The sequence below is a fragment of the Phascolarctos cinereus genome, unplaced genomic scaffold (assembly GCF_003287225.1).
Source record: "Phascolarctos cinereus isolate Bilbo 61053 unplaced genomic scaffold, phaCin_HiC Scaffold_5;HRSCAF=322, whole genome shotgun sequence".
Taxonomy (NCBI): Eukaryota; Metazoa; Chordata; class Mammalia; order Diprotodontia; family Phascolarctidae; genus Phascolarctos; species Phascolarctos cinereus.
Genome location: NW_027555958.1, coordinates 415821923 through 415849036, shown reverse-complemented (window position 1 = coordinate 415849036; position 27114 = coordinate 415821923). Strand labels below are relative to the sequence as shown.

At 39.9% G+C, this 27114-nt stretch overlaps 1 pseudogene; it reads left to right on the top strand.

The window, feature by feature from the left end:
* The first annotated feature begins 7167 nt into the window (after positions 1 to 7167).
* On the top strand, positions 7168 to 26200 carry LOC110196987 (NEDD4-binding protein 1 pseudogene; annotated as a pseudogene).
* The last annotated feature ends 914 nt before the right edge of the window (positions 26201 to 27114 follow it).

The following is a 27114-nucleotide window of genomic DNA, read 5'->3' as shown; positions in this document are numbered from 1 at the left end:
CCCCTTACTTCCCCCCCCCCATTCTCCTTGCTATTCCTGGCACAAGACACTCAATCTCCCAACTCACTGTTTATCAAAATTTACTATATAAGAAATTAAAACTAATAAAATTTTTAAAATTTATATATTCATTCATCTTAAAAAAATAACAAACATTTTTGCACAAATAACTTTTTTATGAAAAAAATAACTATATTTTCTAAAACAAAAAGAAATGAGTGAGTGGCATTGATTTCCATATTTTCACAAATCTGTTTAATGTCTGGCTTAACAGAAAGCAGTTGGGTTATCTTATCTGCTTTTGCATTCAATCTGTTACTATATGTTCCTTTGGTTGAAGCATATGAAGAAAATCTGGCTTCAGGAGGATATGTAGTCAGAAAAGAGAAGATTATTTTAATAAGCAAATAATGTCTTAATATTATTATGAATATAGTTTTGACTTTACAGACCTCCTGAAAACTATATAAGGATCCTCAGGGGTCCACAGACCATACAATATAAATTGCTAGTCTAGTCCATTCCCCAGATGGAAAAGATAGCTGATTGACAGAATAGTCAGAAATATGCCTAAAAGAAGTCAACAGGATTAGAGATGGAGCTCTTGGCCTAAGAATGACCAGAATGAACTATTCTCATGCTGGTCAGGGACTAACATCTAAGCAGCAAAGCCTTTGCTCTGGAAACACAATTTACTTCAGTAGTAAAAATAAGCATAGTAATAAGGTTGGTAATTTCTTGCACATTTACACAAAGCTCACTTCCCAAAATTCTCAGCGTACTTCATAGATAATACATCTTTACAATGTGTATCTGCGAAACAGTTGTAGTAAAGTGATAGTTTTCAGTTTGGGGGTTTTGTGTGTGTGTGTGTGTGTGTGTGTGTGTGTGTGTGTGTGTGGTGAAAGAGAGACTCGAAGAAATTAAATGACCAAGCCAAGATCCTTCAGGAACTCAGAAAGCATTGACCTGAGAATAGTTCATTCTGGTAATTCTTAGGCCAAGAGCTCTATCTCTAAACCTGTTACTTCTTTTAGGCATATTTCTGACTGTTCTATCAATCGACAAACATTTTTTAAGTATCTACTATGAATCAGCTGCTATGCTTGGGATAAGATGGCAAAAGATGAATCAATCTCTACCTACCCTCAGAGAGGTTTCATTCTATAGGAAAAGACAACATATGTCCCTCAAAGTTCTGTTCTGGGCCCTCTTCTCTTCTCTCTATATATTGCTTCACTCTGTGATTTCATTAGCTCCCATGGATTTAATTGCCATTTCTATGCTGATGATTCTCAAACCTACCCAACCTGCTCTAATCTCTCTGCTGACCTCCAGTATCATATCTCCAGTTGCCTTTCACATATCTCCAACAGGATATCCAGTAGACATGTTAAGCTAAACATGGACCTCAGTTCCATTATCTACCTTCCTCCCTCCTACTTTCCCTATTATTATAGAGAGCACTACCAGGGGCCATCTCAAGTCATCCTGATCTATGTCTTGCCAATAGATCCAGATGGCTCTGGAGGAGAAGGTGAAGCTGGTGACCTTGCAACAGCCTTTCCTCACTTAAATCCAATCTACTTGCAAGTCATGGCATCATCTTCCTGATGTCATGGTTCTCTTTGAGAATGAAGGATAAACAACAACCTGTGAGTAGTCCGAGCTACCCCACTAGGGACCCAACTGGCCAGTTCCAATTGGGCCACTCTTCTCCTTTCTTCTCCTCTCCTTTCCTTTCCTCTTTCTGATGTTATGGTCTTCTTCAAGAAGGAAGGAGAAACAGCAGAGGGCAACACCTTCTTCCCAGGCCCTCAAGCTCACAACCTAGGAATCATCTGGGATTCCTCACTATTTTTCACTTCCCATATCCAAGCTGTTGCCAAGGACTATCTATTTCACCTTTGCAATATCTCTCCAATGTGTTCCTGTCTGTCCTCTGACACTGCCACCATTCTAATGCAGGTCCTCATCACCTCATGTCCTGGTGGGTCTGCCACCCTCAAGCCTCTCCCCACACCAATCTATCCTTCGAATTCAGCCACTAAAGTGATTTTCCTAAAACACAGGTCTGATCATGTCATCTCTCTGCTCAGTAAACTTCAGTGGCTCCCTAGCACCTTCAGGAACAAAAACAAAATCCTCTGTAGGACATTCAAATCCCTTTATAACATAGCCCCCTCCTACCTTTCCAGTCTTCTTATAACTCACTCCCCAACCACTACTCTTTGATCCAGTGACATTCGTCTCTTGGCTTTTCCAAGAACAGATGCTCTATCTCCCAGCTCTGGGCATCTTCTTTGACTATCCCCCATGCTTGGAATGCTCTCCCTCCTCCACTCCCACTGACTTCCATGGCTTCCTTTAAGTCTCAACTAAAATCCCACCTTCTACAGGAAGCCTTTCCTAACTCCTCTAAATTCCAGTGCTTTCCTACTTTTAACTATTTCCTATTTATCCTACATAGAGCTTACTTTGTATATATTTGTTTGCATGTTGTCTCTCCCATTAGGTTACAAACTCCTTTAAGGGCAGGGACTGTTTTTTGCCATTTTTCATATCTCTAGCAAAGTTCCTGGCACATAGTAGGTGCTTAATAAATGTTTATTGAATAAATGAATGTATACTAAGTAAATATTCCACTTATAATTCTTTAGCATCATTTTCATTAGTGAAGAAGAGGGTTCCAATTCCCATGGACATGGAGCTCTTCTGGGTAAATAACAATGATGTTAACCCACTTGAGGCTGCTTTCTCCTGCTGGCAAGATAATCTTTTTTTTTCATTTATTATGTAGAAACTCCTCACTAATATGAAAGATATTTCTCTTTTATCAAAAAAAGAGAGAAAAAGGACCTATTCATGCAAAAATTTTTCTAACAGTCCTTTTTATGGTGGCAAAGAAATGGCAACTAAGGTGCTCATCAATTGGGAAATGGCTCAACAAATTATGGTATATGAATATTTGTTGTTCAGTCATTTTTTTAAGTCATGTTCAACTATTTGCGACCCCATTTAGGGTTTTCTTGCAAAGATACTGGAGTGGTTTGCCATTTCCTTCTCCAGCTCATTTTACAGATGAGAAAACTGAGGCAAACAAGATTAAGTGAATTACTTAGTAAATGTCAGAGGTTGGATTTGAACTCAGGTCTTTCTGACTCCAGGTCCAGTGCTCTATCCATTGTGCCACCTAGCATTATTGTGCCGTAAAAAATGATGAAATGGTCACTTTCAGAGAAACTTGGGAAGACGTGTATGGCTTGATGAAGAATAAAGTTAGCAGAATGAGAAAACAATCTATACAAAAATAACATTGTAAGGAAAAACAGCTTTGAAAGATTCAAAGGCTCTGATCAATACAATAACCAACAATAATTCCAGAGGACCATGTTATCCACATGCTGACGAAGAAGTGATGGAGCTGGGGTGTAGAATGAAACATTGTTTTGAGGCACAGCCAATGTGTGAATTTGTTTTTCTTAATGGTGCAGTTTGTTCCAGGATTTTTCTTTCTTTCTTTCTTTCTTTTTCTTTCTTTCTTTCTTTCTTTCTTTCTTTCTTTCTTTCTTTCTTTCTTTCTTTCATCAATGTGGGGAGGAAGGAGGAAGCAGAAGGAAGACAAAATAGATTTCTGCTAATGGAAAAATAAAATAAAATTTTAAACAAGAATAAGAAAACAAAGGCTAATGCTCTTTGATTCTAATGACGACAGAGCCAATGATTCATTTCAAAAGCCCTCGTTAATTTCTAGTCCTATGAGGACTTCTGAGTCCATCAATGTGTACTCACATAGAATTTACATTAACAATAAGAACTGCCCTATGATGTAGAACCAGATAACCCAAACCAGTGATGGCCATTCAGCCACCCACATTGTCCTACTTGTAGGACTTGTAATTGCCTAGGCTTGTAATTGCCCTTTGCGACAGCCTCATGCTTGACTCCCCTAGGAACGCTTCCGAGATCACTTTACACACCCAGACACAAGATGAAAGCATTGGCAGTGGTTTCTCCTGCTTACATACAGCTGTATTGAATAGCAGCTTAGTGTGTGTCCTTCTAGGGTCAGCTCGCCCTTGCCAGGGGGTGACTGATCATTGTTACTCTGCTCTGAGCAGGAGGCCAACGGGAGTTCTCTGTAGGGTCATACCTGGAGGGCACTCGACTCATTCAGATTAAGCAACATTACTGGTGGCTGAGGTCTCTCCGAGTTATTGCTCTATTCAATCTGTCTTCATCTCAGATCAGCTGACCTTTATGCAGAAAATACTCCCAAGGTACTTGTTGTTTATTCGTTTTTTAGTCATGCCCAACCCTACATGACCTCATTTGGGTTTTTCCTTGGTAAAGATACTGGAGTGGTTTGCCATTTCCTTTTCCAGCTCATTTTACAGATGAGAAAACTGAGGCAAACAGGGTAAAGTGATTTGCCCAGGGTCCCACAGCTACAAGTGTCTGAGGCCAGATTTGAACTCAGAGGGAAGAGTCTTCCTGCCTCCAGGCCTGGCACTCTATCCTCTGTGCCATCTAGCTGCCCTGATATTTATCATATTAAACATTTAAAAGGTCAAAGCATTATTTTAAAAATACTTTTGGCCTCACAGATGCCCCCTCCAACCCAGAAGGGTCTCAGGGACCCTCAAGTATAACTGGATCACGTTTTGAGAATGCTTGCATTAAATTGTAGCCAACCTAGGAGCGAGGGGGCAGCTGCTTAAGGTACAACATGGAAGGAGCATGTGGCTATCAGAGTGAGGGACACTGTTAGATAGGACTTCTTACAAAGTCACATTGTTGGTGGTGTTGTCTTAATGTGCTGTCTTGACAAAATTTCGGTTCCCAGTGGCACGTAGGTATTTGTTTTGTGACAAGCCAAAATGTGTACATTTACAATATAGGTTCAAGGGGCACCTTGGTGGAAGGGAGCTGCCAGAGGCTGCTATTTTCAAACTGGCCTAGGGGTGCAAACACCTTGTCCTAACTAGTCTACACTATAAAATCATAACTTAATTTACCTGTATGTAGTTGGGACTCAGGCATTTCATTTCCTCCCCCTGAAGGAAAGCTTAACTGAATGATAACTAAGGCTGTCTTGTCCTGAGGATGCACTGAGGAGTACCCAAGCAGAGAAAAAGGAGAGAAAGCCAGCCTCCACCAGGGCACTGCCCTAAGCACGTTTTATCACGTAAGATCCTCAAGGATAGAGTGGGGGTTTTTTGTTTTGTTTTATTTTTTATTTTGTTTTTTTTTTTGTCCTTCCCACAGTGCTGAATAAAGGGCTAGGTACTTTGTAAGGTAACAGAGATGAGATTCGAACCCAGGTCTTCTGATGCTTGATCCTGGATTCATTCCCATTGCTCAATGCTTGATTTGACTAAAATAACACAGTAAATTAATTGACGAGTTGGTCATTTTCACATGTGACTTGGAATCCTGCTGAAGTCATCAGTTCAAGAAAGGAATCCTTCCCAGGCCTGCAGAAAAGGTCTTTGTAACAATGATGCAGAGGATCCTCTTGCCAATGAATGGCTCCTTTCCTCCTCCCTGAAAAATACCCTCAGTGTCCATCCTACCACGGAAAGAGAAGGAAATTCCTTCAACAATATTGAAAATATAAGTAGCCAGATGATACAGTGGATAGGGCACTGGCCCTGGAGTCAGGAGAACCTGAGTTCAAATCTGGCCTCAGACCAAACACTTGACACTTACTAGCTGTGTGACTCTGGGCAAGTCACTTAACCCCAACTGCCTAAAAATAAAAAAATATATAAATGGCTTGAGGCCTGACATGTCAAAGAAGAGAAAGAGGCTTAGAGTCAGGTCATCTGTAAACACTAAGTGTCAGGCACTAGGCTAGAGTATCAACACAAATGATAACATTTAATAATAGTAACAACAAAAACAATAATATTATTATATTGTAATATGTAATTATAATATACTACATATAATATGCTTCATCATAGGTAGTATAAATTATTATGATTTATAACATAATATATGCTATTATTATTGATATTATTAGGTAGTATAATGCATAGAGTACTGGACCTGGAGATAAGGACCTGGAAGACCTGAGTTCAAATTCCACACTAGAAACTTACTAGATGTGTAATTCTGGGCCTCAGTTTCCTCCTCTGTAAAATGGAAATAATAGTAGCTTCTAAGTTTGGTCACTCTTTATATAAATTACCTTGTTTGAGGCTCATGGCAATCCCGTGAAGTAGGTACCACAGGCATCATTATCCCCCTTTTTACAGATAAGGAAACTGAGGCAGATAGCGGTTAAGTGATTTGCCCAGAGTCCCACAGCTAATGTCTGAAGCAGATTTGAACTCAGGGCTTTCTTCCTCTAAATTGACCACTTATACATAGTTAGTCAAATCAGTCAACAAGCATTGTTTCAGAACTTAGGTTTCAAGCGCATAATTATTGCTAAAACATCAACACAAGAGCCTCTGGAAAAGTGTTTGAAAAAGAGCTAAGATTGATGCATTGTGGGATGGGGGTGGGGAGCAGGGACCCACACTTCAAGGGCAGCCGTGGGAGAGGTGAATGTAGAGCTTGGCTACATTTGATCTGGGCTGAGTTTCTGGGGGAGAAATCAGGTCAAGCATCCCTTACGGGAGTGCCCTGGGAAACCAACACAGATGATTTCAGAACTGTGCTCAGCCTGGGACTGCCACAAGAGGTTAATCTGTTGGAGTTACACACATTTGGTTGAAGCAAGACCGCCAGAAACCTGGCCAACCTTTTCTGCGAAATAAACAACTGTTATCTCCCGTAAGGGAGGCCTCTCATTTAGGAGCTGACAGCTTGGAAACCAGACTGGGACTTGTTGCTGAAAAGTATAAAAAGGGGGGTGGGGAAGGCCAACTGTGCTAATAAGTGGATTCATAAACTCTTAGAACCATTAGGGGTCTGAGAGATGAAAACATCTAACTCCCTCATTTTACAGATGAGGAAACAGGCCAAAGTGACTTGGAGACTTGCCCGAGTCACCTATCGGCTGCCTTTATAGTCACTAGAAGAGTTAAGACTGAAACCCAGTTCTCCTGGCTGCCATTCCAAAGTTCTTTCTACTAAACTCTCTTTCTCTGTCTTTGTCTTTCTCCCCCTGTCCCTTCCCATACTCAGCCAAGGCTTCTCATCTGAATAGAAAGGATGCCAAAGAAGGAGGCTCTCACAGGAGTTTCCTTGATGGGTACAGCCAGAACTGTTAAAGTCTTATCTGATTATGTTTTGGAGAAAGTAAGTTATGTAAATATCATTTTGTCAAGGGCCCTGAACATGTCCTTGTAATTTTCCATCTCGGTTATGTTCCAGGTCTCCCACTTAACTCTGCCACAAAGATTTAATACAAATTAGATCAAACAAGTGTAATCCACAATGAATGTATCTCTTCCTTTCTGTGGAGGTGGGGTATACCCACCTGACCAAGTTGCCGGGTTCTCCCTAATCCCATGTCATACATACACAGGGAATAGGTAGCACATTCAACATTATCTCAATTCAGGTTGCATCTATGTCTTTCCCTCCTGGCTCCTTCAGATAAACTACCTCCCCAGAGTTACATAATGGTCCAGCTTGGTAGCTTCTAAAGAGTTAAATTTCCCTTAATCAGACAGGACTGGCTCCTGGGTACTTGTGTTTTCTTCTGCTCAAGAATAAACCTTTCTTTATTATTCTAGCCTGGCACCACTCAGAGTTTGCAGTTGTGTCTCCTCTGAATCTCTCAGATTTAATTAGAATGATGTCAAATTTAGCACTCAGACTGCTTGGCTATCCTAGAATTCCAGCCCTGTTATGGCAGAATGCTGAGAAGAATGTTCTAAAATTCAGTTTTAAATGGGCATTTGATTCAGCTCTGATCAAAAGTCAGCTAAACAGCTTCATTGGCTCTTTTCAAATCCATTAGCATGGGGCTAAAAGCAAAAATAAGTGAGGTTGATGGATGTTAAGACTCACTGCTTTGAATGGGTTTAAAGCATCAGTCCTAAATGAGTTATGCCAGGGTACTGAAAGTACTAGTGAACTGTGGCTAGTGTTCTTTGCAAACCATAGAGGATGAAAGGGATGCTGCATGACGACAGCCAATGATTTTCTGAAAAAAGAATAGGTTAGATAAATTATTTGAATGATAGGCCAATGAACTTGATCTCAACCCCTGGCAAAATGTTTTCTGTATATTAAATGGATGGCAGTTAAGCATATAGGAAGGGTACAGTGATTATAGAGCGGCCTAGAGGCAGAAGGGACCACAGAGTCTATCTAGTTATACCCCCTCATTTCACAGATGAGGAAAATGAGATCCATGGTGACTAAATGACTTGCTTAAGGTTGGTTGTATAGGCAATAGGTGTGATATTTGAACCCAGATCCTCTAATTCTCAAGGTTGTGCTTTTTCCACTATGCCATAATGACTAAGATCTACCATGGTTTCATCCAGAACAAGTTACATCATGCTAACCTCACTTCCATTTTGGACAGGAAATAGGCAAACATTACACTACTCTCTGGTTCTGGTACTTCAAAACATTTCAAGTCCACCTAAGTGTAATCTAACCCACATTTATCTTTAGCCATAAGGTTATTGTGGGGGGGGCTTTTTAAAAGGCCTCCCTAAATCCAGGTATATTATATATACTTTCATTCTTCTCTAGGCTGCACTGTCTTATCTCCACAGGACTTTCTCTACCATGCCAAAGAAACATCTTCACTATGGAAGTTCATTCCACTCCTTAAATATTTGTCATATTGGAAGTACCTTCCACCCTTTCCAGCTACTCCCCCGATTAGCTGGTTCCTTCCAAAGCCTCCAGTTTCAGGAAGATGACTAGGCCAACCATGTCTTCATGGGACATCCTGTCTATTTGCTTGTATTTACATAGTACAGAGACTGGTCTGTAGTAAGTGCTTAATAAATACTTCTTGTCTATATGTCTATGAAATTCTCCTTGTTTACTAGTCCAGCCTTTACACTGGTTCTTCCATGTGATATCTTCCCTGTGAATTCACTGGTTCAGATCATAATGAATCTATGTGTAACCCAAGTCCCAGGCCCATACCAATAGACTTTGGAACTTGGGTTACATTTGTGTCTTCAATTTTTACATTTCTTGTCTATGTTTTCTCATAAATACTATTGCAGATCTACTCAACACAATAGAGACCTTTCTCTATGTCTTTTAGTATTTTTCAAGGTCCAGTACATCCCCCAGGCTACATCCGCTGTGAACCCGGAGCCCCATGAACCCCAATTTATTATCTAAGAGACAAACAAAATTGGGGTACATGTCCACAGTTTACTTTCTCTGAAGCTGACTTGACATGCATTGCATGGGAACTCAGTTCAAAACCGGGCCCCCAAAGGGGCAAGTTCAGAACTGGCTCGAAAGGGATTTTGGAGTACAGCGTTATATACCCTTTCAACAGGGGCTCATATCAACCCGCCATCATTCCAGTCCACTTCTAGCCTCCTTCTATCTGGGCAGTAGTATTTGTCTCCACCCAAGCCTGAGTAGGATCAAATCAATTCAGGTTTGGGTCAGGTTTGACCAGGATAAGAAGATCTGATGCAATCTCATTAACAGTGATGTCCTTCTGAAGAACTTTGAAGCAGAAGGCTAGCAGGGTGGAGCTCTGAGTCTCCAAGACACGGATTACCAAGAGAAATCATTTTTCACACCACTTATGATCCTTTGGCCATCTCCTTTTCTGATCATACATTTTCTTCATGATATTATTTACATTATTTCATGAGTCTCTCCATTGAACATTGGGCACTCACAATTCAGATTATTTCAGAGATTAAGATACTGTATGAGCCACAGACGTATAGCATAAGTAAGAGAATACTATCCTGAGTCCAGGATAGTTTAGAATTCTTAGAATAGCAGTGCAGTTTCCCAAATGCAAACTAGCCTACTATTCAGTCTGGCTCCAGTCTCTTACTGCTTCATACATGTGTGAGCTTGTACTGAACATCTCTGGTCTTCCATTTTCTTCCCTGTTTTCTGTTGTAATGCCATCTCCCACCTCTGCTCCATGGCCTTGGCCATCCCCATCCCCCATCCTGACTTCCCTCCTCATCTCTGCTTACATTCTTATCTTCCTTCTAAACTAATCTTATATATCACCCTTTCTCTGGAACCCTTCTGTTATGTCACTGCCCCTCCCCTTTACTTGTTAATAAAATAATAGTATTAGTTAGCATTTATATAGCACTTTAAGGTTTGCAAAGCACTTTACAACCTCTATTTTACTGTCACAACAATCCTGGGAGGTAGGTGCTATTATCCTCCATTGTACAGAGGAGGAAACTGAAGCAGCCAGAGGTTAACTGACTTGCCCAGGGTATACAGCTAGTCTGAGGATGGATTTGAACTCAGGTCTTCCTGACTCCAGGTCTAACACCCTTTCCCACTGTGCCACCTAACTGCCTCAGCTGGCACTTGGTTTGTGCTCCCTTTCTTCTCCTTCGTATTCATCTACACAAAGATTGTATTTAATACATGTTCCATGAGGGCAAAGATTGTTTTATTCATGTCTTTGTATAAGCAGGGTTTAATCACTACCTTGTATATTGTAGACCCTTAATCCATATTTTTGGACTCAGGGCCAATGTCTCCACCACCAAGCCTGACCTCCCCTGGCAATACCGGAAACTCTAGACCTTTTCTTTTCCCTACTCCATTGTCAAAATGTAATTGTATTATGTTCAGTTCCCTGAGGGCTCTGCACTTTGCTGGGGAATTAGCAAACTGATCTGGCCCCTCTTACTAATCTAGTTCCCTCTTACATAACTTTAGATTTTAATGCCTGCTTTACAAGCATACTCTGATCTGATTCTCAAAACACACTGAGGCTTTCTAGAATAGATGTCTTACCCCAACAGAAGTGGCCAGTTCATAGGGCTTTCAATTCATTTAACAAGCATTTATTCAGAGTTTACTATGTTTAAGACACTAATGCTAAGGATATAAATACAAATTTTTTTTTTAAAAGTCCCTGTTGTCAAGGAGCTCACAGTCTACTGGATGGGGTGGGGAAGGGAGAAGAGATACATTACACAAATAAGTGAATGGAAGATATACTGCTAGAAGGATCAGGAAAGGATCCAACTAGGAAGTGACATGAACTGAACCTTGGAAGAAATTATGGATTCCAAGAGGCAAAGGGGGAAGAAAAAGAGCATTCCAAGCGTGGGGGACAACCGTGCTAAAGAGAAAAGAGATGAAATGCCCAATTCAAGGAATAGCAAAAATCCCAGTTTGGCTGGAATGTCGAGTGATTGAAAGGGGAATAATGGGAAATAAGTCTCTAAAGGTAGGCTGGAGGCCAAACTGAAGAGATTTAAATACCGAGCTCTATTAGCCTAGAGGCAATAGGAAGCCATTGAAGATTACTGAGCAAGGAAATGTCATCATCATCCCTGTGCTTTAGGAAGATGATTTTGGCAGCTATGTGAAGGATGGTTTGGAAGAGGGAGAGGCTGGAAGCAGGCAATATTTCAGACTGATGGGAAAGACATTTGGGGAGCAAACAAGACCTTGTCAAATCCATCTGTGGAAAGGGTCAATCCTGCTTCCTAGCACCTATACTCAATAGGAATTCAGAAATTAAGCTTTTGGCAAAGGTCTGGCGAGTGGCACATAGGTGATCTGCTTCGTGCTTTTTAGCAATATTTCAAAATGAATGGTAATCCAGCTACCCTGAAGGGAGATTGATCTCAATATTTGCCAACAATCACCCTGTTCTGTTCAGTCCATTGGCTTTGATTTTTCTCACAGGATCATCTGAAAAAAGTATTGTTTGTCTTTTCTTGAGTTTCTGACCCTGGCCACCTCCCCCGAGGTGATCCCTGCTTAAATTAAATTTATACTTTTTAAGCTAAAAAATGCTTCCTCTAACCATGCCTGGAAATTTAGCTATAGGAACTCTCAAGTGCATGTAGCATAGCATTGTTCAGGCCATGGTATCATGTAGTCCTTAACTACAGAGCAGTTGCTATCCTCTCCAAAATGAATGAAGGAATCTGCCTGTGTATCAGCTCATCTCAAGAGAACAAGAAATCACTAGCCTTGGATGGGAGCAGAGCTCTGGCCTAAAATTCTCATTCCTCTCATGTCTCCCCCACTATCTTCAGTGGAGTGTCCTACTTGGGCCTCCTCTCTTTTGCCATGGCTTACTGACACCATGTTTCCCTTCTCCTCCTGCCATGTCTTCCTTCTTTTCCATACTTCGTCCTCTTAGTACAAGGGCTCTCTCAGCCTTACAAGGTAATAGAAAATGAATCTATCAGCAGTGGGTAAAGCTTGGGACTTGGAGTCAAGACACCTAGATTCAAATCCTGCTTCCAATATTACTAACTGTAGAAAGGAAAATTCTTCATTTGGGCTTTCACCCTGATTAACAAGGCAAAACTCAGGACGAAGAGCATTAAAAGATTTTATTATAAGTACCTCAAGGTAGCAACAAGTTAACAGAGTGATCACTGAAGATCAGCACTGGCTTCAAAGTGGGAACACCTTTTATAAGTAACTTTGAGACAATTCAGATGGGTCTACCTCAGTGAAAGAGGTTGGGCCCTTGCATCTCGGTTCCTCCCCAAGGTAGTAAGAACATGACAATTTGCAGGTAGGGGTATGGGACAAAGGTCAGGTTATATAAAAAGGCTGCAGACTTAGTATCTCCTTTCCCGCTAGAGCCTCCCCCAGCACTGATTGATAAGCAGGGTTGGGAACAGTGGGTTACTGAGTCACCATAATTTTCAACATAACTATGAGCAAATCACTTAATCTCTTTAAACCTCAGTCTCCTCATAAGTAAAATGAAATTAATAAGACCTGTATTACCTATCTCATAGGAGTGTTATGAGCCTCTGATGAGATCATGCTTGTTTAGCTCTCTGTAAACTATGAGATCAAGAGCAGTAAAGTTATTGTACTGATGGGAGAGAGTTATGAAAGTTCTTCAAGAGATGAGGAAAGTGGGAGCAGGGAGTGGCCTGTCCAAAAACTCAGAGGCGGGAGATGCAATGAGAATGGACATAGTTTCTAGCACACAAGTCCCTGCTGGAAACAAGGAATAATTGATCATTCATTTTTTTTTGTTGTTGCAATTTATGTCTTATGGAACCATAGAGTTTAAATTGGAAGGGGAGAGTTTAGGTGAGTAGGTACAAATGTATCTCTGGACTAAAGAAGCCTCCTTGAAGAACCAGAGTCCATTATAAGCCTTTAGACCTTGACTGCTTTGACAGGCTATACAGAGGAAGAGGTAGCACCCTGGGTCAGCTGACATCTTTTTCTCTAGAGAAAAGATAAATATCTTTTCCTATCAATTACCTCAATAGCTATTTGCTTCAAAAGGGGTGGGAGGACTATGGCCTGAAGGACATTTCTACTGTGCCCATAATCTGAACCTAACACAGGTTAAGAGATTGCTCTGGTGAAGGACCAATGGAGGGATATTGTGATATTATAATAACAATTATTCACATTTCTACCAGACTTTAAGGTTCACAGAGTTTTTCTCTAGAATAACTCTGTGAGGTAGATATTCTAGCATTATCACCAGTAATTTACAGATAGGAAGATGAAGCTCAAAAAGGTTAAGTCACTTGTATGCAGTCTCACAGCTGGTAAATAAGTATCAGTGTCAGAATTGAAACCTGGATCTCTTGATTCCAAATTCATCACTGTATTGTCTAATTCCACAGACCCAGGTGGTGGGTTAATTTGGCAGGGGGAAAAATATATCTTTATTTTCACTGACTTTTAATGAAACTTAACCTTTGTGTCAATTGTGGGTGTAGGCAACAAACCACATTAGCATTAGCAGAACCAGTGATATTGTCACCAATAGACATCACAGATATTTTCATGTCCCTTTGCAATTGTGGCAGATAACTTGAAATATCGTTTACACTTGAAATGTCATTGCAACTTGGAAATTACTGTAGTTATTAGGCCCACTGGTAGATTACACATGATCATAGGTTTCCTGTCTACAGACCATCATGAAAATGTAGTTGTTCAGCCATCCAATGGTGATTGAAGTTCTGTTTTCACATTGTTAACTCAGATATCTACATTGCTTTCCAGTAGTTCCTATCAACAATTATTTGTCAATCAATATGTGGAAGGAAGTGAGTTATTTTCACTGTCTGTTTAATTTTTGCATGCCTGGGCAGTACAAATTAGAATCCTTAGCTCTCTACAAAGCTTGTGGTCTGTTATAACATGAATAGGCATGTGAGCTACTCTGATGTCTTTAAAAGATGAAAGTGGACTATATTTTAAATATGTTATCTTGTTATTTAATGCTTTCAAAAGAAGAAATTGCAAACTATCAGTGAGCATAGGGAAAAATGCTCTAAAACACTAATAGTAAGAGAAATTAAAACTGAAACAACTCTGAATTTTCACTTTGCATTGTGGGGAGGGAGCTGTCTGAACTCTTCTCTAATCTCCTAGATTAGGTTACCTCCTTTGCAAGTAAGCTTGTACTCTAAACCCCTTGGCAAGTGGGCCCTTTGCTATGAAAATGGACATCCAAAAGCTGTTGCTTTGTTCCCCTGCATAGGCTCCTGGTGCCATGTTGAAAACAGATAGTTTCTGAAAAGAAAGAGCTGCCTGCTCAGTAGACTTTTTTTTTAAGGCAATTTGGGTTAAGTGACTTGCCCAGGGTCACATAGCTAGTAAGTGTCAAGAGTTTGGTCTGAGGCCAGATCTGAAGTCAGGTCCTCCTGACTTTAGGGTGGAGGCTCTATCCATTGTGCCGCCTAGCTGCCCCTTGCTCAGTAGACTTTGAAAGGAATGACCTCTTCTCTTTCCTGCCCTCTGAATACTAGGGAATTTAACAACTCTCCCTTGGACTTTGCTGGTCTAGATGAGTCTGGAATTGCACTTCAAGTTTCCAGCTGCCTCTCCTGTTTATGTTACTTTCGCTGAATTCAGGTAAAGATAACTAGCACAGCAATGCCAATGTCCATGCTTCCAGCATAGGCAGCAATCTAGTGATTTTGTGTGATTAGGAACTACAGGATCTGGCTGTTGGTGACCCAGTAGAAGGTACTTCAATGCTTTAAAGAGAAAAAAGATAGGGATCTTAAGTGAGTTGCTCAGACAGCGAAGAGCCAAGGCGAAAGTAAAATGCCTGTTTAGTAATCTTATAAAATGTTTCATAATTTCAGATTTTAAGTAGCAACCTCCTGGGAGACTGTAACACATGATGAATTACTGTGTCACATTTTAAGTATTTGTCAATACACGCTAATGAAACTTTCATATTTAACATTTGTTTTTAAGTATTTTTTTTAACATTTCTTCATGGTGAAGGGGGGAAATAGCTGTCCTCTACCTGATCTGGGTTGTACATTGACTACTTTTTCTAGAAGGGACCCTTTTTAATACCTTTTGAGTAGACATTACATACCAGTCAAACCTAGATTGAAAAGAGACTGTCCCCATTGTGAGGACATAAAGAGACAGAGTCAACAAGAAAAGGCTTGATTCCTTTCTTTACAGGTCAGTCTTCTCAGTGTCATGGCCCCTTAGAAACAGAGGGTGCTCCAGACCCCCTGGCCTATGGATTTTTACACTTTGTGGCTCATCCCACAGAACTGGGACACCCTCTCCTATTAAGAGGTCCCAGCTCTGGACTCACACGGATCATACAATAGTATGAAGAAGCATGGATGGATTGAGCTCTTTTTAAAGAGGAAGCATCGCTAAGACCTCAGGGCACTTGATGTATGGATAAATCAGGCTTAGCAAAGTAGACCTAGATGTATGCATTGAAGAAGAGGTAGAAGTCACAGATGAGGTAGCTAAAAAGGGAGAACCCTTTTCAATGAACTTTGCTATTAAAGGAAGGAGAGAAAAAGGATCATAGTTCGTGAGGATAGCAGGGCCATTTAAAAAAACTCATTTTTTCTGTTGTTGGGTTAAAGGCAAGAATCATGAGCACATTTGTAGGCAGAGGGAATGAAACCAGTGGAGAGGAAAAAATTAAAAATGCAGGAGGTCTAAGAGTTACTTGATAGAACAAGGTCACAGTTCTGCTGTCTCAGGCCTAGAGGTACAAAGATAATCGCGCTTTCTATGTCATAGCCTTTCAAATGCTTAAAGGCTTTATTATGTCTTCACCCCCACCCCCAGTCTTTTTGTCCTCAGGATAAATATACTCCATTAGTTCAACTGATCTTCAGGTTACATGGACACAAGGGCCTTTACCATTATGGTTGTCCTCCAGTTTGATCAATATCTTTCCTAAAATGTGGTCCCTAGAGCAATACTCAATTCTCTTTTTGGAAAAAGCATTCCTTTCTCAGTCTCAAAACAAACAAACAAACAAAAATAAACCCATTTCATACCTCTCTTCTGTACCTGACATTTCTTTTTCTCCCCAAAAATAACCATATATTTCTATGCAAGTATAAAGGTGGTACCAAAGAGCCACAATAAATGTATTAAATAATTTAAATAAGTAACTAAGTAGATGTTGGGGGTTAAGAAACCCTGGTCCAGTCACTTAATTTCTCACCTTTGAAGACAATTCTCTGGGATATTTTTTACTGTATCAAATACTGGTGGAATTAGTTTCCACACTGGGACTCTTGTTGTTGTTATTTTTAAAATAACACTTTATTTTTTCCCAGTTACATGTAAAACAATTTTTAACATTCAGTTTATAATATTTTGAGTTCCAAATTCTCTCTCCCTGTCTCTTCTTCCTTCCCTAAGATGGTAAGCAATTTGATATAGGTTATCCATTCTTATGCACTTAACAAGTTCTGACTGATAGTTATTTCTGGGAGAGCCTTGCCTGTATTGTAAGTTCCTTGGGGGGCCATCTCCAGTCATCCTAATCTATATCATGCCACTGGCCAGTTCCAGTTGGGCAACACAGCTCCCTCCTTCCCTCCTTTCTTCCTTTTTTCCTTTCTTTTTTCCTCCTTCCCTTCCCTTCTCTCCTCTCCTTCCTCTCCCTCTGTCATACCCTTATCTGCAGGTACTCTGCCCAAAGGAATGTAAATGTTGATGGCTGAAACCTAACGAGATGTCTTGGGGTTTAAGGGCTAGATTTCTTTCTCAAAGACCATGCCTTAAACCGAATTCACTCTGGCTCTCATTGATTGGCCAACAATAGGTTCCAGCCAAAGCCCCACTTAGTGATCCTTATTTGGGTCCTGATAGCACAGAATGAATGTAAATTGTAATTGTTTCTGTTTTGGCCAGAAACCTTGAGGGTCTTCCCCTCCTGGACTGATTTTTTTTTAAGTAGGTAAAAGGGGCCATTCCTAGGCTCATTTCTTACTTAGCCTTAATCATTGAATAGGCATTGCCTCAGACAAACTGAGACCCGGGAAAGACCTTGGCTTAAAAAGGCCAAGGTCCCCCACTGCATCCAGGGCCATCTCCAGTCATCCTGACCTGTATCTTGCCACTGAACCCAGATGGCTCTGGAGCAGAAAGTGAGGCTGGTGACTTTGCACAGCCCTCCCTCACTTAAATCCAATTCACTTGCAAGTCATGGCATCATCTTCCTGATGTCCTGGTCCTCTTTGAGAACAAAGGTGAAACATCAAGCAGCAGTTCCTCGAGGGCAGGACTCATGTCATAGTTATTTTTATGTCTCTTCAGCTCTGTATCAGAGTACCTTTTATGAGGTTCAGGTGCTTTAAAATGCTTGCTAGATTAGTACTTGGAACTTCAGAAACTGAGGCAAGGTGCTATTGGAAGATTGGCTCAAAAACTTAGGCAGCTGCAGAATTGAGAATAGGAAATGACTCTTCTGACTGTCCATGTCAGTGTTAAATCATTTTGGCTTTGGTGAGGGAAATTTTGTGAGTATGGTTGTTCACAGATTTTACTTTTTTATTCAATATGTGTTATTTGACAAGGAACTGGTTCTTCTGGACATCTTCTCCAGGCTCAGTTACCCTTATTTTGAAAAGAAAATAAAGAAAACAATGATTACAGTGTTGTCTCTGGCCAGCATGTCTTTGCTGGCTGAAAAGCTTGCCTTCATCTGGATTAATCATGATGTACTTACCTCCAGCATGATGCTAAGTGAACTGTGGAAGGGCGTCTTTCAACCCCACCCTCCCTGCTGACACAAGCCCTGGAGCCATTATTTATCTTTCATGACAGCCAAGATGAGGGCTATTCCTCTGGCATCACTGAACTTATAAAAAATACGGAATTTTTAGTTCAATTTAATTCAACAAATGTTAGGTGGCCACTCTCTCCCAGGTACTTGCCCAGGGATACTAACACAAAATGATTCCCACTGCCTAGGAAGCTAGCAAACCTGGAAGTACATACATAATTAATACAAGTACATAAATAATAATAATATAATTATATATGATATAGAATATGTAAATATATAATACACAAAAGAGTCATAATTACATCATGGATATATAACTGGTCTCAAATCCTGCCTCTTGACACTTAACTAGTTAGTTGTAAGTCACTGGACCTCTTTGAGACTCAGGCAACTCCCTAGGAGTTAACCTACTAAATTATACTTGTGACTTGGTAGGCTACTTTTGAAATATTTTTTTTTGCAGAATTCCAAATCATTTTCTAATACAGATGGACCAACATACACCTGTACCAGCAAAGCAAGAATGTGCCCATTTTTTATATTCCCAGCATTGGATTTTCCCCTCTAGTTGTGATATGATACCTTATAACTATTTTAATTTGCATTTCTGATTATCAACAATTTTGATCAATTTATACAATGATTATTTGTAGTTTATATAATTTTTTCAGAGAAATGCTTGCTCTTAGCCTTTAACCACTTAGCTTTTGAAATCACTCAATCTCAATTTCTGTTCATGTAAATTTTGGATATTGGATTTTTATCAGAGATGTTTTGGGCAAATTTTTTTTTCTGAGTCCATATTTTTCTTTTTTCTTTTTCTTTGTGCAACATTTTTGCTTTTGTCTTTTATAATATTCCTTACATCATGGTTGATTGTAAATTCATCCTTTATCTACAATGTGAGAGATATAACTATATCCTCCAATTTTCCAAATTATATAACTTTTTGTATTTAGCTCATTTATCTATTTGAAGTTTATTTTGGTATATGGTATATGATGTTGGTTTAGATTCTCTTTTCTGCCAAACTGTTTCCATTTTCCCCAGCATGAAATAAGGGCCAAGTTGAAATCAGTGACATAATTTTTTTTCATGATCCAAGTTGGCATCACTTATAACTTTCTCTAGCACTGTTCAGCAGCTTAGGGAAAGGAAAAGAAAAAAGCAAATGGTAGAAATGATTCAGGATTGAAAATGGCAGGACATGAATAGCCGAAGTAAAGAGGGAAAAGAATTCAAAGGTGGAGGACAATGAATCAGGTGAAAAGGTAAAGAGAAGAAAGTGAGACTAGAACAGGAAAGATGGACTGGAGATCAGGGCAAGATGGGACTGGAGATCATAGGGGGACAAAGAAGAGGTTCAAGAGGAATGAGGCTGAAGAAGAGATGGAAGGATCTAAGTTTGTGATCAGAAAGAGGGAATTTTAGAGTTCAAAATCATGCTGGTGGTATAGTGTGGGAGAATGGTTAAAGCTAAGACATGACCATTGATACTGATGGCTGACGTAGAATAAAAACAGTTATCATAGGAACTGAGATTGAACTGGGATGCCGAAGTGTTTGAGGGGCTGCCTATATGAAGAATCAAGTCCCTAAGAATGAAGGAAATAGTTGTGGTGGAGAAAGACTGTGAGTTAGATGCTAAATTCCTTGGGAGGGAAGGTCTAGAAGTGGTAGCAGTTTCTTAGGAGTATGTTAATTTCTCTTCCTGGCCCAGTGTGTGTTGGTTGAGAGCAGGGGGTGGGGGGGGCACTGGGGAGGAGGGTAGAGTGGGGATGTGAAAGCAGTCTGCACTCCCAAGGTTGCAAAGAATGAGATATGCTCCATGGGTTTAACAAGATGGAAAGAGTGCGAAAGGACAAAGTTCTAGGATGAAAGGGATTCTGTCAATAATTGGGGAAGGGTGGTTGCAAAGGATGTGGGTGAAGGAGAGATTAAAGGAGGATATGGATGGGCTGAACTAGATAAGGCTGAAATTTAGGGAATAGGTAGCAAGAGATGTGATTTTTCATCTTGGCAAATGATTCTGAATCACAAGGACTAGGGATCAAGAAGTCTCCTGCTCACCATAGGACTAGGAAGTCAAATTGATCAAATAACTCAATTCAGTGGAAAATAAGATGGTCTATGGTAATAGCAGCTGGGAAGGCCAATGGTTGTCCTAGGCAATGTAGGACAGGGGCAGTTACTTTACTTTCCATCGTCTCCATCCTAATCTTGTGAAGGCTTGGAGGTAGAGCATAATAAGGAAGCATAGGGAGGATAATGTGATAAAAGAGACCTTTGGTCCAAGGTAGCAAATGATACAGGCAGTTTTTTCCCTATCCTGCTTCAGAAGATTGAAGGAAAGAAAAAATGCAACAGAGAAAAGGATAGGAAGAAATACTAATAAGCCATTGGAAGTACTAATAAGCTATTGGAATCTTTAAAATGGAATGATGACTAGAGTGAAGGAAGAGAGAACTGGATTAGAGAATCCCAGGTTCAGTGCTGCTAGGAACTCTGAAGACCATTTAGGCCGACCCCCTAATTTTATAGATGAGAAAGCTGAGACCCAGCATCACACAGGTGCTAAGGAGAAGAAATGGGACTTGAACTTGGCTGGTGTTTTCATCACTTTTGTGGATTGAAGGTAGGGATTTCAGAATAAATTCATCAATTAACAAGCATTTATTAAATGCCAGGAACTGTGCTAGGTACTATGGATATAAATACAAATTATAAAACAATCCTTATTCTCACAAAGTGTCCACTCTGTGGTACAGCAAGGTAGAAACAACAAGTACAAATATAAGTATATACAGAATAAATACAAGTTAGAGAGAGGAGGATACTAACAGGTGGGACGTGACAGCTCAGGAAAGGCTCATGAGGAAGATAGAGTTCAAACTGTGTCCTGAAGGAAGAGAGGGATTCTTGACCTAGAGGGGAGAAAGGATTGCATTCTAGTCATGGAGGTTGCTAGAAGATGAAGAATCATATGTGAAGAGCGGAGAGAAAACTAGATTGGCTGGATCATAGAGTACAGTCTAAGAAGAATAATACAATGAGACTAAAAGATAAGTTAAGGCTAGGTTATGAAAGACTTCAAAGGCTAAAAAGAGTTTGTATTTTGTCCCAGAGGCAATAGGATAGCACTGGAATTTATTAAGTGGTAGAGTGACGTGGTCAGATGTGGGTTTAAGGGAATCTCTTTGGAAGCAAGTTGTGGGGAAGTTACCACAGAATGTAGTGTGGAGTTTTGGGGGGAAGTTTTCAAGTTTTGAAAAAGGGAGATCAATTGCTACTGTGATAATTCAGAGGAAAGGTTAAGAATCTGAACTAAAGTAGTAGTTGTATGAATAGAGAGAAGGGGTTAGATACAAGAGATATTGTAGAGATAGAAATAGCAAAATTTGCCAAATGACGGGATGTGTTGGGTGAGACCAAGCAAGGCATCGAGGTTATGGATCAAAGCAACCAAGGTTATGAATCTAGTCAACTTGAAGAATGGTGATGCCTTCAACAGAGAGAGGGGAGTTTAGAAGAAGGTTGGATTTGAAGAGAAAGCTATATAAAAAATTCTGTTTTAGGTATGTTGAGTTTGAGATGAATCCCGTTCATACAGTTTTGAATGTCCAAATTGGTACAGTAATTGATGATGGGAAACTGGAGCTCAGAGGAGATACTGAGTCTGGATATAGAGATGTGTGAGTCATTTTCATAGAGATGATAATTAAGCCCATGAGAGATTTATAATGTCACTAAGAGAGTTACAAAGGCATTGAAATGAGAGATGAAATGTACATGGAACAGCAAATAGTCCAACTTGGTTAGCGCAAAGAGTAGGTGAAGAAAACAAGGCATATTTGTATAAAACAAACTAGGAGCCAATGGAGGCATAGTGGAGAATATTTGTATAAAGATCAAGGAAGGTAGAAACAGAAGGAGAAAATTATGAGTTTGGAAAGAGATCACAAATTGTCAATGGAGGTTTATTATAGTAGTAATGGTGGATTTCGAATATTTGAACATCTCTTGCAACTCTCATTTTGTTAAAAGTAGAGCAGCTAATGAATACTTGGCTGGGCTTAATTTTATTCTTCAAAAGGTGGTGGAGGGGCAGCTAGGTGGCACAGTGGATAGAGCTCTGGCCTTGGAGTCAGGAGGACCTGAGTTCAAATTCAGCCTCAGACACTTGACATTTACTGGTTGTATGACCCTGGGCAAGTTACTTAATTCCAATTGTCTCACCAAAAAGAAAAAAAAAGGCAATGGAAGCTGTGAGGGGGGATTGCTCTTCTAGACCTAATTTTCTGTAACAAGAAAAGACTGGTTGTCAAGAAAGATATAATAAGAAAGAAACGGTCATTCCATTTTAGGATTGTTATGGATAAGGAGGGGAAAGCAGACATCTGCTAACACATACTTTTGATTTAGGGAAGAGTAGATTTCAAAGATTTTAGGGAAAAGATTGATAAGATCCCTTGGCCTAAAATTCTGTAGATCAAGCTGGCCTGAGACTAAATTTTCACAAATACGATTTTGATATCATGAATGTGAATTATTCCAATTAAAAAGAGAAGGGGAGAGGGAGCATCCCTGGATGCACAGAGAACTAACTCTTCATCCAACTTAAATGTTTAAAAGATATTTTGAGAATCTGAAAGCAAAGAGAAGTGGAGAGAAATACAAAGGAGCAGCACAGTTTCGTAAGAGTTGTGTCAGAATTAAAATAAGCTGATGTGTCCATTCCTGGACATTGGAGGTTGTGCTAATGTTGTTGCTATAGCCAAAAGTCACACACAGTGACTTGTGAAGCTTTTTGAAAATGAGTCTACCAAGTACCCAGAATGCATTATAAGTGAAAAATCAATTTATTTATTTTGTTTGTTTGTTTGTTTTGTGGAGGCAATTGGGGTTAAGTGACTTGCCCAGGGTCACACAGCTAGTAAGTGTCAAGTGTCTGAGGTCGCATTTGAACTCAGGTCCTACTGACTCCAAGGCCGAAGCTCTATCCACTACACCACCTAGCTGCCCCCAAAAAGCAATTTAAACAATTTGAACAATCATATGAAGATATATAATGGACTTGTTGATTTTACCCAGTTCATTGAAGAAAGAACCCCTAAATCTTACCCTTGTCAAGATTCATATGAAATAGATAAATAATGCCAATACTGATACTATCATTGCTCTAATAGATTATGTAACATAATTTATCCACAATGGCATCCAAGAGCTGAGCATGTCCAATGATGGGCAGGTTTTATAAGAGAATGAAAGCAAGCAAGCAGGAACCCCTGTTTCTGAGCTTATAGTGTTTTCTGGAACCACAGGGGTCCTTTCCCCCCCAATAAATGGTATAACTCCACCTGAAGAACCTATTTCCAAAAAGAGGATATGTCACAAAAAGAGGTCTTTTGATACTGAAGAAAGACAAGTTTCATTTGAAAATGTTTGGGAGGATGGGCCTCTATCTGCTACTGAGAGATTGGCTACAGGCACAGTTATTAACCTGCTGTCTGAATCCTCTACTATCTCTACAGAATTATGCATGATTGTAAAAGACACTACTGAGTAAGTAGAACATAATATACTAGTAAACTTTTTTTTAAATGGTGGGATGCTCCCAAAAAACTGTAGGAAAAAAGTTATTAAAGAGCAGAGACCATCTACAGAACCATTTGTACTCTTAGAAGAAAGTGAAAAGGCAAAACAAAAAGTTTTATAAAGAAAAAGATGTCTTTCTTAGGATTTCAGTTATCTTCCTAGAGGTCATTGCAATCATCAAAATGAATTTAAAGTGAATTTTTCTCCAAAGGAAACAAGGATCACATATAGCAAAACATAACAGAAAAATCTCAAGTCACCTCTCAGAATAAAAGAAAAATCAGGTACCTCAAATGGCAAAATGAAAAAGAAGAGAAAACAGAAAATTGGAATTCTACCCAGAGCCAAATTCCCAACAGAGATCTAGAACACGATGACTCTTCACCTTCTGTTCCCCTTTAAAGAAGCTCTTGAATGACAAGTGAGTACTTATAGACATGGATTTTGTTGCCAGAGGGAATCTGAGTCACCAGACAAAAATGCCAGTTATTCCTGAAAATATTTTGTATTAAAAAGTTGGGATCACAATTCCAAAGAATAATCTTAACCTTGTTATGTGAAAGCCAGCTAGGTGCTCTTTCCAAGTCAAGCCAAATGGCCAACCCCTCTCTCTGATGCCTTCTTTTTTTTTTTTTTAAATCTACTCCAGCTACTGTCTTCAATCACTAGCATTAAGCTGGCAGGATCATCCAATCATTGTGCTGATTCCTCAGTTACTGAGATCCAAAGATTCTGGGATACTCTTGAAACACCATTCAGGCTGAAATTAAAAAATGAAGCAGAGAGATCAGGTTAAGAGTATGTTGTTATAGATGGGAACAATGTTGCAATTGCCCATGGTCTGCAGGAGTTCTTCTACTGTTGAGGGATTGCAATAGCCTTTGAATACTTTTGGAAACTTGGGAACAGAACCATGATAGTATCCCTTAGTGAAAAACAAGGTGTGATCCTTGCAACAATTGAAATTAAGGTAAACTAATAGGTAAGGTTCCAAGCACAATCAATTTATTAGTTAGACTAGCAGTAACTAATAAATTGGGTCAATGGTCTCTCTCAATGACCAAAGACGCTGAGTGAGGGATGACAGGGTCTTTTATAACAATTAGTAAGTCGACAGAGCAAAATCTTGAGCAACACAGGGGTGTCTTGTTCTGATTGGCTATCAATGACACAGTCAGAATTGTGATTACATCATTTGAACTCCCTTCTGAAAACCTCTTAACCACAGCCAAGACTTAAATTTGAGTCACAAGACAAAGGTTCCCAGGCAATGGAAGTAGTCTTCAGGTAATAAGAGTTGCTATAAATAGATGTTCAGGGAAGACTAGTATCTCTGGTGTGAAGACTTGTTGAGCCCCCTTTTAGGGCCGCTCATCCACCCTTGGTGCCCATCTTTCACCCAGCTCTCGCCTGTGGTTTCAAGAAGCTGTAGCATGTGCAGTGGCCACATCCTGATAAAACTGTCTACCCCAAGCATTGTGAAGACTTTCCCCAGTGGAATGAGTAGATGAGAAAAATGTTCCAATGGCCATGAAGGTGGCTAAAGCAGGCTCTGTGGAAGGCTTAGAGCTTGGTCATACGTCAATGATGCCAAGGTCATCTACTGCATCCGAGGCCCCTGCCAGTCATCTTGACTTTTGTCCTACCACTGGATTTCTATGACTCAGGAAAAGAGAGTGAGGCTGATGCTTTTGTACAACTCTGCCTCATTAAAATCTAATTCACATGCAAGTCAAGACATCATCCTGTGATGTCATCATTATGTCATTGGTCCTCTTCCAAAAGGAACGACAAGCAATAGTTTAAATAGATGAGATTTGACCTTTAGGTTAACCAAGTTTCTCCAGAAAGTGGGTGTAAAAGATAGAGGTAATTATAAGACAAAAGCTTGACCTTTAAACAAGTTTCTCTGAGATGTGTTTGATGGGTGAAGTTTACAAGGGTAAAGAACCTCAAAAGGGAATATTAAATCTGGTTTGATTAAGTCTTAGCAAAATAAAATTAAAATCAATTTTCAATTTTACATTCTAACATCAAAGAGCAGCACTTTTTGACCCAGTTCCAGGACCCCTCAGAATATTATCTTTAACCCCAACATGCATGGTCTTTGCAACAAGAGTTGCTTCTCATGATGATAGGTTTCTGTTGTACCTAACTGACAAAGTTGATGGCATTATTGTAACCAATGATGATTTTAGAGAATTTGTGATGGAATCAGTATCTTGGAGACAAATCATTTTAAAAAGGTTAATTCAGTATATATTTGTTGGAGACATATTTATGGTTCTTGATGATCCTTTAGGAAGAAGTAAACCTAGATTAGAGGAATTTCTTCATAAAAATTCTTCCTGGGGGATTTTCTACCTCCATCCAGAACTCTGCCAAGTGGAAGACCTCATGAAATTGCCTTCAGAGTCCTTAATGCCATGGTACCTATCACCATCTGGCAACCCACACTCAGGATTCAAAGAATTCTAAGCAACTGGATTCTTCAGCAGCCCAACCTCCCAATCTTACAAAACCTAGCCAACATCTAGCTAAGACTGATGATTCTATCACAGAGATCCCCAGAAGAAACCAAACATTTGAGGGAAGCCCTCCTGAATATATTCCTAGACTCTGAGCAAAGAATGAAAATTGTTCAGATGCTGGCAGCACATCCATATATGAGAGACCTGAATGTACTGTCAGCTATGATATTAGATTAAGGGTACAACAGGGAAGTTTGCAATTATAGCTGATTAATAAAACCTTCATGTAACATGCACATGTTGGGAATTAAAATAATTTAATCAATTTGCCACTATAAACCCTATTTGATCAAAAGAGAATCAAATGTTTTGCATACAAGAGATGTTTTCAAAACTAGACTTTATACAATAGATGTATATGTGTGTGTGTGTGTGTGTGTGTGTGCGTGTGTGCATACTGTAGAATTGCCGCTGAGATTAATATGTCTATTTTACATGAGTTACCTTACCGGGTAGATGTACTGGACACAGAGTAAGCCAGGTTGCTGAAAGGAGTGAATCAGGAGCCTGCAGTAAGCCAAAGTCCTGCTTACTCCCAGATACCTTTACTGGTGTTCGCTGGCTGACCTTACTGAGCTGTGCCCCCTTTCCCCCCCCAAAACTGGCCCAAACCCAGCATTGTGGTCAAGCTTTCATGCAAAACATCCTGCTTCTGTGCCTACCTGTTCCTGGGAAAGATTGTCCATTCTTTTTCCCAACCTCTCCCTGAACCTCGCCTTTGTGGTTTTCAAGCAGAAATCTCCCCTGCCTCTCCTGGGCTAGGGGCTCCTCTGTACCTTGTATGGAGGAAGTGGGGGGACCTCAGCACTAATGTCTGATATTCCTCCTAATAAAACTTTTCTGCTTTCCAACTCAGTTTGG